The 12,913-nt window shown below is 42.9% G+C and overlaps 1 protein-coding gene across 4 annotated transcripts in view; it reads left to right on the top strand.

Moving 5' to 3' along the window:
* Window positions 1-9,846: 9,846 nt before the first annotated feature.
* Window positions 9,847-12,913, top strand: part of TMEM150C (transmembrane protein 150C) — an 89,250-nt gene continuing 86,183 nt past the window's right edge. For 2 of the 4 annotated variants that reach the window (XM_007165622.2, XM_007165623.2), the window contains exon 1: window positions 9,847-10,271. The gene's annotated coding sequence lies outside the window, so the exon portion shown is untranslated. Of the gene's footprint in view, window positions 10,272-10,465; window positions 10,536-12,913 lie in introns of those variants that run through there. The other 2 variants (XM_007165625.3, XM_057546945.1) reach the window with 2 other exon arrangements.

Consider the following 12,913-nt stretch of genomic DNA (forward strand, 5'->3'; position numbering starts at 1 on the left):
ACATTGGTGAAAGAAATTTTAAGTTTTAGATAAATGGAATGATATCCCATGTTAATGGATTGGAAAACCAAATATTGTTAAGATGGCAATATCCCCTCAGCTAATCTACAGTTCAATGTGGTCTCTATAAAAATAGCAGTTGGGGGACTTTCCTGCTGGTCCAGTGGCTAAGGCTCTGCACTCCCAATGAAGAGGACCCGGGTTCGATCCCTGGTCAGGAAACTAGATCCCACATGCTGCAACTAGTGTTCCCACATGCCACGACTAAAAGATCCTGCACACGGCAATGAAGATCCCGTGGGCCGCAGCTAAGACCCGGCACAGCCAAATAAATAAATAGATAGATAGTTTTAAAAAAGATAAAATAGAAGTTGTATTCTTTGCAGAAACTGACAAACTGATTCAAAAATTCTTATGAAAATAGAAGGACTGAGAAAAATTTTTTAAATCTTGAAAAAGAACAAAGTTGGAAGACACACACATCAGGAAAGTGTTTTTAGGATGGAGGGAATATGCCCACATTTATAGGTGAAGGGGAAGAGCCACGTGAGAGGGAGGGATTAGATACCCTTAAGAGAGTCTTGGGATACCTTAAATGTAAATGGATTAAATGCTCCAACCAAAAGACATAGACTGGCTGAATGAATACAAAAACAAGATCCATATATATGTTGTCTACAAGAGACCCACTTCACACCTAGGGACACATACAGACTGAAAGTGAGGGGATGGAAAAAGATATTCCATGCAAATGGAAATCAAAAGAAAGCTGGAGTAGCAATTCTCATATCAGACAAAATAGACTTTAAAATAAAGACTATTACAAGAGACAAAGAAGGACACTACATAATGATCAAGGGATCATTCCAAGAAGAAGATATAACAATTGTAAATATTTATGCACCCAACATAGGAGCACCTCAATACAGAAGGCAGATGCTAACAGCCATAAAAGGGGAAATCAACAGTAGCACAATCATAGAAGGGGACTTTAACACCACACTTTCACCAATGACCAGATCATCCAAAAAGAAAATAAATAAGGAAACACAAGCTTTAAATGATACATTAAACAAGATGGACTTCATTGATATTTCCAGGACATTCCATCCAAAAGCTACAGAATACACTTTCTTTTCAAGTGCTCATGGAACATTCTCCAGGATACATCATATCTTGGGTCACAAATCAAGCCTTGGTAAATTTAAGAAAATTGAAATCATATCAAGTATCTTTTCTGACCACAACACTATAAGACTAGATATCAATTACAGGAAAAAATCTGTAAAAATACAAACACATGGAGGCTAAACAACACACTACTTAATAACCAAGAGATCACTGAAGAAATCAAAGAGGAAGTCAAAAAACACCTAGACACAAATGACAATGAAAACACGACGACCCAAAACATATGGGATGCAGCAAAAGCAGTTCTAAGAGGGAAGTTTATAGCAATACAATCTTACCTCAAGAAGCAAGAAACATCTCAAATAAACAACCTAAACTTACACCTAAAGCAATTAGAGAAAGAAGAACAAAAAAAACCCAAAGTTAGCAGAAAGGAAGAAATCATAAAGATCAGATCAGAAATAAATGAAAAAGAAATGAAGGAAACAATAGCAAAGATCAATAAAACCAAAAGCTGGTTCTTTGAGAAGATAAACAAAATTGATAAACCATTAGCCAGACTCATCAAGAAAAAAGGGAGAAGACTCAAATCAATAGAATTAGAAATGAAAAAGGAGAAGTAACAACTGACACTGCAGAAATACAAAGGATCATGAGATCCTTTGTATGCCAATTAAATGGACAACTTGGAAGAAATGGACAAATTCTTAGAAAAGCAGAACCTTCCGAGACTGAACCAGGAAGAAATAGAAAATATAAACAGACCAATCACTAGCACTGAAATTGAGACTGTGATTAAAAGTCTTCCAACAAACAAAAGGCCAGGACCAGATGGCTTCACAGGTGAATTCTATCAAACATTTAGAGAAGAGCTAACACCTATCCTTCTCAAACTCTTCCAAAATATAGCAAAGGGAGGAACACTCCCAAACTCATTCTATGAGGCCACCATCACCCTGATACCAAAACAAGACAAAGATGTCACAAAGAAAGAAAACAACAGGCCAATACCACTGATGAACATAGATGCAAAAATCCTCAACAAAATACTAGCAAACAGAATCCAACAGCACATTAAAAGGATCATACACCATGATCAAGTGGGGTTTATCCCAGGAATGCAAGGATTCTTCAATATATGCAAATCAATCAATGTGATACACCATATTAACAAACTGAAGGAGAAAAACCATATGATCATCTCAATACATGCAGAAAAAGCTTTTGACAAAATTCAACACCCATTTATGATAAAAACCCTCCAGAAAGTAGGCATAGAGAGAACTTACCTCAACATAATAAAGGCCATATATGACAAACCCACAGCCAACATGATTCTCAATGGTGAAAAACTGAAAGCATTTCCTCTAAGATCAGGAACAAGACAAGGTTGCCCACTCTCACCACTATTATTCAACACAGTTTTGGAAGTTTTTGCCACAGCAATCAGAGAAGAAAAAGAAATAAAGGGAATCCAAATTGGAAAAGAAGAAGTAAAACTGTCACTGTTTGCAGATGACATGATACTATACATAGAGAATCCTAAAGATGCCACCAGAAAACTACTAGAGCTAATCAATGAATTTGGTAGAGTTGCAGGATAAAAAATTAATGTACAGAAATCTCTTGCATTCCTATACACTAATGATGAAAAATCTGAAAGAGAAATTAAGGAAACACTCCCATTTACCACTGCAACAAAAGGAATAAAATACATAGGAATACACCTACCTAAGGAGACAAAAGACCTGTGTGCAGAAAACTATAAGACACTGATGAAAGAAATTAAAGACGATACAAACAGATGGAGAGATATACCATGTTCTTGGATTGGAAGAATGAACATTGTGAAAATGACTATACTACCCAAAGCAATGTATAGATTCAATGCAATCCCTATCAAACTACCAATGGCATTTTTCACAGAACTAGAACAAAAAATTTCACAATTTTGTATGGAAACACAAAAGACCCCGAATAGCCAAAGCAATCTTGAGAAAGAAAAATGGAGCTGGTGGAATCAGACTGCCTGACTTCAGACTATATTACAAAGCTACAGTAATCAAGACAGTATGGTACTAGCACAAAAACAGAAATATAGATCAATGGAACAAGATAGAAAGCCCAGAGATAAACCCACGCACCTATGGTCACCTTATTTTTGATAAAGGAGGCAAGAATATACAATGGAGAAAAGACAGCCTCTTCAGTGAGTGATGCTGGGAAAACTGGACAGCTACATGTAAAAGGATGAAATTAGAACACTCCCTAACACCATACACAAAAATAAACTCAGAATGGATTAAAGACCTAAATGTAAGGCCAGACATATAAAACTCTTAGAGGAAAACATAAGCAGAACACTTTATGAGATAAATCACAGCAAGATCCTTTTTGACCTACCTCCTAGAGAAATGTAAATAAAAACAAAAATAAACAATGAAACTTAAAAGCTTTTGCACAGCAAAGGAAACCATAAACAAGATGAAAAGACAGCCCTCAGAATGGGAGAAAATATTTGCAAATGAAGCAACTGACAAAGGATTAATCTCCAAAGTATACAAGCAGCTCATGCAGCTCAATATCAGAAAAACAAACAACCCAATCCAAAAATGGGCAGAAAACCTAAATAGACATTTCTCCAAAGAAGATATACAGATTGCCAACAAACACATGAAAGAATGCGCAACATCACTAATCATTAGAGAAATGCAAATCAAAACAACAATGAGGTATCATCTCACACCAGTCAGAATGGCCATCACCAAAAAATCTACAAACAATAAATGCTGGAGAGGGTGTGGAGAAAAGGGAACCCTCTTGCACTGTTGGTGGGAATGCAAATTGATACAGCCACTATGGAGAACAGTATGGAGGTTCCTTAAAAAACTAAAAATAGAACTACCATACGACCCAGCAATCCCACTACTGGACATATACCCTGAGAAAACCATAATTCAAAAAGAGTCATGTACCACAATGTTCATTGCAGCTCTATTTACAATAGCCAGGACATGGAAGCAACCTAAGTGTCCATCGACCGATGAATGGATAAAGAAGATGTGGCACATATATACAATGGAATATTACTCAGCCATAAAAAGATATGAAATTGAGTTATTTGTAGTGAGGTGGATGGACCTAGAGTCTGTCATACAGAGTGAAGTAAGTCACAAAGAAAAAAAGAAATACCATATGCTAACACATATATATGGAATCTAAAAAAAAAAATGGCTATGAAGAACCTAGGGGCAGGACAGGAATAAAGACGCAGACATAGAGAATGGACTTGAGGACATGGGGAGGGGGAAAGTTAAGCTGGGAGGAAGTGAGAGTGGCATGGACTTATATATACTACCAGATGTAAAATAGATAGCTAGTGGGAAGCAGCTGCATAGCACAGGGAGATCAGCTCAGTGTTTTGTGACCACCTAGAGGGGTGGGATAGGGAGTGTGGGAGAGAGTCCCAAGAGGGAGGAGATATGGGGATATATGTATATGTATAGCTGATTCACTTTGTTATAAAGCAGAAACTAACACAACCTTTGTGAAGCAATTATACTCCAATGAAGATGTTAAAAAAAAAAGTTAGCCTAGGTACCCAACTAACACACACACACACATACACACACACAAAACAGAGTCTTGGGAGTGGACAGAATAAAGAATAACAACTGGTAGAGTTAGGCTTGGAAATAAAGTGAGGAACTTCATCTGTGAAGCGGGGGGAGAATTATAGAACATAAAAAGATATTTTTTGGTGGAGAGAAGTTGAGCCTCCATCCAGGGGTGAAATATAAAATATTTAACAACCAGGGCTTGGTGGACACCAACTGTCCAGACACCGCTATGGAGGCCGTCTCCTTCCGTGTTAACTCTTTAGTTGCTAGTCAAGGCGAAGTCTCAGGGTAGAGGCTGGGGCAGACAGCAGAGTGAGACAACAAATACTCTAGGGCTGAAACAACATCTCCTAGCAAGAGCTTTAAAAGACTGAATACAAATGATCTAAATTCCTCAAAAACAGTCACCCGTGACAAAAAGAATATCATACCATAAAATGATTAATCTTTAGCTCTCTGATTTAGGAGGGCTTTTTCTTTCTGTTTTTTTATCAAATAAATAATGGATGCCTTTCATAAACACAGTGCATATTGGCAAAAGGTCCAAAGAGAGGAGATTAATTGAAATAAAAATTGTTCACACTCTTTTGGCTTATTCTCTTGTAGTAAAGGACAGTGTCGTAGTTCAAGGGGGGATAATGGGGTTACAGTGAATTTCAGAACACGGAATCTGGTATTTATTTGAGGTTCTTCCTCTGAGCACCAGCCACAGACCTCTTTCAGACTCTGCTTTCCCACTGGAGGAGGAGAGTGAGATGATAATACCTAGCACTCAAGAGAACACAGTGAAGGGTTCGGGGTTTCCCAGATCACAACTGCCAAGTGCATAATACGGAAACTGTCAGCAAGGAAATCATATCAACCTCAACCACACGTTGGTCTCCAAAGGAAGGCACCCCTTTACTTGTCCGTCTGCATTTCAGAAATATTTCTCCCTTATCACTGCAAAGCACTGCAGTCCTCTAGGACCAGATATGCTGGTCTGAGTGCTGCTGGCCCAGTGGAGCAGACCCTGAAGAATTCATTGGTCCCTGATCTAGGGCAGGCTGTATGTGCTGTAGCCTCTAGAAAATTCTAGAAAACCTAGAATTTTCTGACTAAAAGAGACCTTTTATCTAATCCCAGTCCCCTAGATGGGGAAACCACAGCAAAGATTAAACCAACATATAGATCCATTTGGAACTTTTAATCCAGTATTCTTTCTTCTTTCTTGTTGAGAAGCTTAAGTTATCATTTATTACACGTGAAGGGAGTTTCTTGACACATTTCACTTATTTGCAATTCAGGTAAGATGCCAGCTTGACACATCCCCAGAGGTTTTAAGGTATAATAGGGAATGCATTATATTTGAATATATAGCTGATATGTTGACCCGGCGGGACTCATGGTATAATCAGAAAACAGCTCTATACTCCTCTGTCATGCCTGTTCAAACCTGCTCTGTGGGGCTAGTTGTTTTCCCACCCCTTGAATAAATTAATGTGTAGGTGTTATGACTTTTGGGGTCACTCTGAAATAATAAAAAAGCCTCTGAGCAAGACAAATATCATACGATATCACTTATATGTGGAATCTAAAAAAATGATACAATGAACTTATTTACAAAACAGAAAGAGACTCACAGACATAGAAAACAAACTTATGGTTACCAAAGGGGAAAGGGGGAGAGGAGGGATAAATTAGGGGTTTGGGATTAACATCTACACACTACTATATATAAAATTGTATTACTGTATAACACAGGAAACTGTATTCAATATCTTGTAATGACCTATACTGGAAAAGAATCTGAAAAAGATTCATGTATATGTGTAACTGAAACTTTACTGTACACCTGAAGCATTTTGAATCAACTATACTTCAATTTCAAAAAGAAACACAAAACAAAACAAAAGGCCTCTGGTTATTGGTAGTCAAAAATAGTCTTATATCAGTGATTTATACGTCTAGTCTAGTGTAATAATAAAAAGCCCACACTTCAGTGGCAAAGGCGCGTAATGGTAGGCTCTCGCTGTATTTCTGCAGCCTGGCTTCTCTCCTCCTTGCACATCAGGAGGCTGTCTAACTCCTCCAGGACTGAAGTGGGAAAGAGAGACAGCTAAGGAGGCAGAAAGCTGGCTCTAGGTGGGCCTGGCTTCCTGCAGCCATGGAGCTGACACTTCCTCTCACCGGTGCTCTCATGGCTTTGCTGGAGCCACCAGCACCCTGCTGGGCAATCTCTCACCACCTTGGCCCACACAAGTTCATTTTGCCTCTGATGGTTGCCTTAGATTTTTCCGCCCCCAGGGCATCCAGAGGCTAACCTCTGGCTTCTATATGCTGAGGTCTCTTTGCCCTTCCAAGCAGTCCTCCTGGGTAGATCAAAGTCAAGCCCACACTGTCTGTCTCACTACCTTAGACTTGTCTTCCGTGGGAGTAAACTACTTCCCCTACTAGAGTCCCTACCCCGCTGTGTTCAGGCCACTTTTGCTAGCTCTGGCCCTTTAGATTTCTCAGGCATGAGCCAGACACTGGTCCATGGCATTTCCCAAACTGCAGGGGACACATCTCAAGCTCTCCAAGAGACCGGCCTGAAGTCCCTCTCATCAGACTCAAGGTGAGAGAAGAACACCCTTCGCCCTCGCCCTGGGGGCTGCATAGGAGGGGTCTCTTAGAACACCTACAACTTCCACAGAAACCCTTCTTCATCCACAGCACTTCCGGCAGCCTCCACTTCAACCCTTTTATACCTTCAAAGCAAGTGAAAGGTCAGGCAACACTCCTTTGCAAGCCCTACTTGGTGGTCCTGCAACTTGTTTGGAACGTGAGAGTGTTTGGCAACCATTATCTGGGGCCCCTGTCAAAATGGAAATAAAATAATAGCTCCCGTTTAACATCCTGTTAAATGTCCACTTTCCAATTACCCCGTGAGGTTTTCTTTAATAGGTAGATGTTGGTAGAGATCAAATGCCATTTCAATGAACTTTGTATGGTTTTGCTGCTCACCAGAGATGAATCATCAGTTGGGTTGGATAATTCAACCGATAAGGCTTGGTAATGATTGGATAAGGCTGGGAATGATTTTGTTATACAGAGATTATTATTACAAAGAGATTCACTGCAATTGGACCAGCAGCAGGGATTCCCAGAATCCCAGGAGTGTTATTTATGAGTTGTGCTTCTCAAGTCTGTTTTGCCAGCTGAACAAAGGAACTGACTTGAATCTTAAACAACAATAAAGTGGCCGCAGGGAGAAAGAAAATGAGAGAATATAGAATTTCTTTGTGATTCTAAATGTTCTGTAGTGGTTTCAGTTGGGTAACAAGTTCACTTATATCAGAAAAGCCACCACCCCTACTCAGATGGAGGGATACCTGTGCTGTGAGTTAGGTCAGTGGACTTGGTAGAGCACCATGGTGTCAGAATCATGGCCCCTCATCGTGGTCCTGTGGAATGATTCTATCCCTGCGTACTGATCACCATCCTACCCACCAAGTTTGTGGCTGGCCTTTCTTTCCAGGTCTTAAACCCTGTTTGATCTGTACTTGGCCCTTTCCTCAAAGCCTGAAGCATTTTGGAACATTGTCAACAGATCATTTTAGAATACAGGATAGATCTTTATATACATTTTTAAAGAAGAGAACCAGCTCCAGGATAGTCTTTTGCTCTTACATCCATACATGATTTAATATATCTAAGATTGTACTGAGTACATCGTGGATGAATTTTAATGGATGGGATACCAAGACCAATAAAAGCAAAATCAAAGCATGGATAAACTTATATTTAGTTTGTCTTCAGTTCTCTTGAAGCTTCACTAGAAGTCTCATGACATTAATGGAATCCGTTTATAACAACCAACTCTCCTTCATGGCTGGGATTTTAACATAATCTTTCAGCTGTCAATATCACTGTCAGGAATGTAATTTATTCCACTCTTTGAGTTTATTTGGATGGACGTTTTAGAGATGAAGGTGGCGATGATTTAGCGCTGCTGACAAATGGCACCGAGCCTGCTATCTTCACAAATTCAAGTTTGTTTCTTAAGCACAAGTGGGCCTGGCTCTGAGTGAAAATGAAAATGTTCAAATAAATTTAACATAGTGCAAGGGTTCTCAATCCTTCCATAAAGACAAGGAAAAGTAAGGACATTTTACAAATAGGGAACCCTTCTCCCAAGAAAGGCAGTGATTTAGTCATGGGCATGTCAGAATCACCTGTGGCTCTTTGTAAAAATACCCTTGTTTGGATCTCTCCTCTCTGCTCAACACTCCCTGCCCTCGGGTTCTGACTTAGGGGGTCTGAGGTAGATCCAGGCATTTGTATTTTTTAAAGCTCCCACTGGTGATTCAGATACGCAGACAGAGTTAAGAAGGACTACTAATTGTATGAATCCAGAAGTTTTAAAAGAATGAACTGGAAGCAGGTGTAGCTAGAGGGTGCCTTCAGTCATCACAGACAGAAATGAATGGTATAGAAGGGATGGAATGGGGGAGGGGGCGGTCCTCGCCTCAGAGCTGAGGTTCATTCACCGACTGGCCTCAAGCAATTCTTCACTCTGGGGAGTCACAGATCACTGAAGATCTGATGAAAGCAGTCGTCACTCTCCTCAGAAAGAATGGGCATAGGCTATCCTCCACAAAATTCAGCAGGGGATCTAGATTAAAGTTTTTGTTTTTGCTGTTTTAACCAGATGTTTGAACCTGAAGGGAAGGTAAACAGAAGAGGCCAGGTCCCTGGCCTCAAGAAGCTCGCAGTCTAGTAGCCAGGAGAAAGCAGTAAAAACATATCAATACACACATAATAGTGTATTATGGGGGAATAGTACATCGTGGGGGAAGGAAGAGTTCTGGAATGTTGAATTGGAGAATTTGAACCGTGTGCTTTGAGAGGCAGCAGATGAGAAGAGGCAGGTGTGGTACGGGGGGGGGGCCCTAAAAGAATGGAGGTCAGCCTAAGGCAGGTGGATAAAGGAGGTCCTCCCGTGAGAGCCCCGGAAGGCTGCGTTTGGAAGAGAAGTTAACGGTGAGCGTGAGATAAAAATAGCCTTGATCCACGCTGCTGCCAGAGGTCACTGACATGGTGCCACTGATAGGCTGCGGTCTGCGGTGCGGAAAGCTACTCAGATGCCGATGAATACAGTTTTATAACAGACTCAGACGAGACACTGGCAGGAAGAGAGCAACCTGGCGCTGGGAGGGCGGCCTTGGAGTCTCCGCTCATTGCCAGGGTCAGAAGTTGGCCCTGTGTTTGCTCTTCACGATGAAAGAAAACCGCGGGAGAGCGCTGAGCGGCGGAGAACTGCATTCAGCCAGTGGGCACGAAAATGAGTTTTAGCTGCTCTGTGCAAAAACCCTAGGTGTGTGGACAGAAGGGAGCCGACCAGAAGGTTACAACAGGTCAGGAATAAATAACCACCAGGCGGAGGATCCCAGATTCAGTCCTTCCTTTTGTTGAGTGAGGAGCGAGCGCCAGGCAATCGCGTTCACAAAGGCTTTGGAAAGAAGCGGTTCCACCGTCCCCGCTCGGCTCCAGCCCCGGGTAACTATGCGGGGCCCCGAGGGGTGGTGGAAGCCGGAGACCCGGGGTTGGGGGTGTGTGTGGAGGGGGGTCACTCTCCCCGGGAGGCCTGGAAGCCGGGACCCCAGAATAAGTCGGGGGCGGGCCGCGGCGCAGCGGGCGGGCAGATCCCACCCCTTCCTGAAGGAAGCGCCCTCCTCGCCGCGACTGCCGCCGCCGCCGCCGCTGCCGCCGCCGCAGGTCACGGCCCCGCCAGGCGACCGCGGCCCCGCCGCACCGGAGCAGGTAGGCGCGGCGCCCCCTCCTCCGCGCGGGGCCGCCGGGCAGCCAGGGGCATGGGGTTCGGCTCCGCGCCCAGCCCGGAGGCGGAGAACAGGGGACGGCGGGAGCCGCAGCGGGGCTCGGGCGGCGGGGTCCTCCCGGCCGCGGAGCCCTGCTCGGCGGCGGCCCCCGCCCCGGAGCGCCCCGGGCGCGGCGCCGCCTCCCGAGCCCCCGCGGGTGCACTGCCGGAGCGAGGCGCGGGGGCTGGCGGCGTTCGGGAGTCCCCGCCGCCGCCGCAGTGCCGTCAGCCGAACCCCTGCGCCTCCCGCCCGCTGCGGTTCGGATCCCGTCCTTTGACAGGTGTCACCCTCCCCCCTCGCCGCCCCATCCGATACCCAGGCCTTTTGTTGTCGCGGGACTCGGAAACAACCCCAAGTTTGGCCTCCCGGTCTCCCTGCCGTTCGCCGTTCACCGTTCACTTTCCCGTTAGCCGAGACAGGCTGGCGGGGGCAGCAGGGGAGCCGGGAGGGAGGCACTAACTTGCCTTGCCCTGTGCGCAGCCCTCCGCTCTAAATGAACAATCTCGCTTTCCTCTCCTGGGTGCACACTTGGGAAGAAATGGGATTTTCGGTTTCTCCGGCGAGATGCCGGTGAGTGGGCGACCGACCGAGGCTGTTTGACCACCCATTGCAATAAAAGAGTGATTAGCTTTGGGTTCTGGAGAGAGCCCTTGTCGAGTGATTTTCTCCTCCTTAAACGAATCAAATGGAGAACGAGAGGGTTTTTCCCATTCTAGATTCATATTCCTTTTCTCTCTACTCACCCCTCTCCTCCGTCCACCCCTACCTCCACAGCACTTTATTATATCCCAAACACTTCCCTGATTTTTTTGGTCAGGTTTATTCCGGTCAGACCGTCTTTCACGTTTGAGCCAAGGACTGTTGACTACAAATGTGAGAACACAGCCCAGTTGGGATGGAAACCCCTCTCCTGGAGTGAACCTGGTCCCACTTCCTGTGGGAGACCAGGAGAGGTCCTGTTAGGCAACCAGATATACTAATAACATGGGTTTTTTAAAAAAGTTCTTGGATCTATTACAATAACACAGCCTAAACGGTAATATTAGTTTCTGCTTCTTCATTTCTCTGCTTGAATCAAAGGCAGATTTTTAATAATTCAGGGTTGTAACTCCATTCCGGGCTGCAGTTCATCAAAAAGATAGGCAGATGTGGATGTGTAAACTCCATGGTAACAGTTAATAAGTTGACCTACTTAAAGTTTTCAAGGAAAAATTGTTAGGTTCATACGTGTGGTATTTGCAGATCATAGAATTTTACATTCTCAGCTCTCGTGCATTAAATAATCCCAAACTTTTTCTTCTGTGCGTCCCAGACGCACCATGTTTCTACGATTAACTATAGCTACCATCTCTTAATGAGCTAGAAATGTGAGTTTAATCTTCAAGGCATAAGCATAAGAATTTTAATGGTGTCTTTTATTTATACAGCATTTAATAAATATTTTGCAAGCTCTCAAAGTTGGAAGTTCAAAAACTGGACATGGTAAATAAAAGGATAAAGAAGTTTTGCTAACAATAATGACAGTTGGTAGATGTTACAACATTGAACAAACACATTAAAGTGTTTGGGAAACGCATGTTTATTATAATCTGCCATTAGCTGAAGGAAATTTGTTTGTATTATTTAAATTGACCTTAAAGTGTCCTTATAGCAATTACTTAACTCATGTGTTTCTCATCAAATGCCTTTTACAGGTTGCTTGCTTTTGGGGAGATAGTTTACTCCGTGGAGTAATTTTTTCTTTTTTTTTGTATGAACATAGTAATGCCTTATGTTTAGGCTTTGTTCTAGAGATACCACAGTCGTGCTTACTATGACCTTGCAAGGTTTTCTTGTACTCACTTTATCTGCTTTGTGGTCATCAAGAGTGACGACACTTGACTTTGCACTCCTGTGTGTCCTCCTGCTTTGTTTCCCCTGTGACCTAGACACACCTCTGCAGTACAGTGGCCAGATTAGCAGGGCAGCCTGGAGTCACGAAGAACGAAAAGCTAGCTGGCCCCTGCAATCCTAGCCATTTGGTTTCAACGTAATCCGGCCACTTAGGATCAGTTCAGTACACAATTAAGCAAGACAGACACTGACAAGATAACGTATTACCCCTCAATCTTCCCCTTCACAAGAAGAATCTACAGCATTCAGAATCCACGCTATAACAGTGATTAGGTGCTGTGAGGCTCAAATGATATATCTGCGAAATTTCTCAAAATGTGATACAAAGACCAAACGTTACAGAATCTGAGTCTAAGTTCATGAAAAAGCTAGGAAAAGACCCAGGTGTGTAATATACATTTTCTTTATCCTAAGGGCAACAACAGATGT

Source organism: Balaenoptera acutorostrata, chromosome 5 (genome assembly GCF_949987535.1).
Source record: "Balaenoptera acutorostrata chromosome 5, mBalAcu1.1, whole genome shotgun sequence".
In the NCBI taxonomy this organism is placed as follows: domain Eukaryota; kingdom Metazoa; phylum Chordata; class Mammalia; order Artiodactyla; family Balaenopteridae; genus Balaenoptera; species Balaenoptera acutorostrata.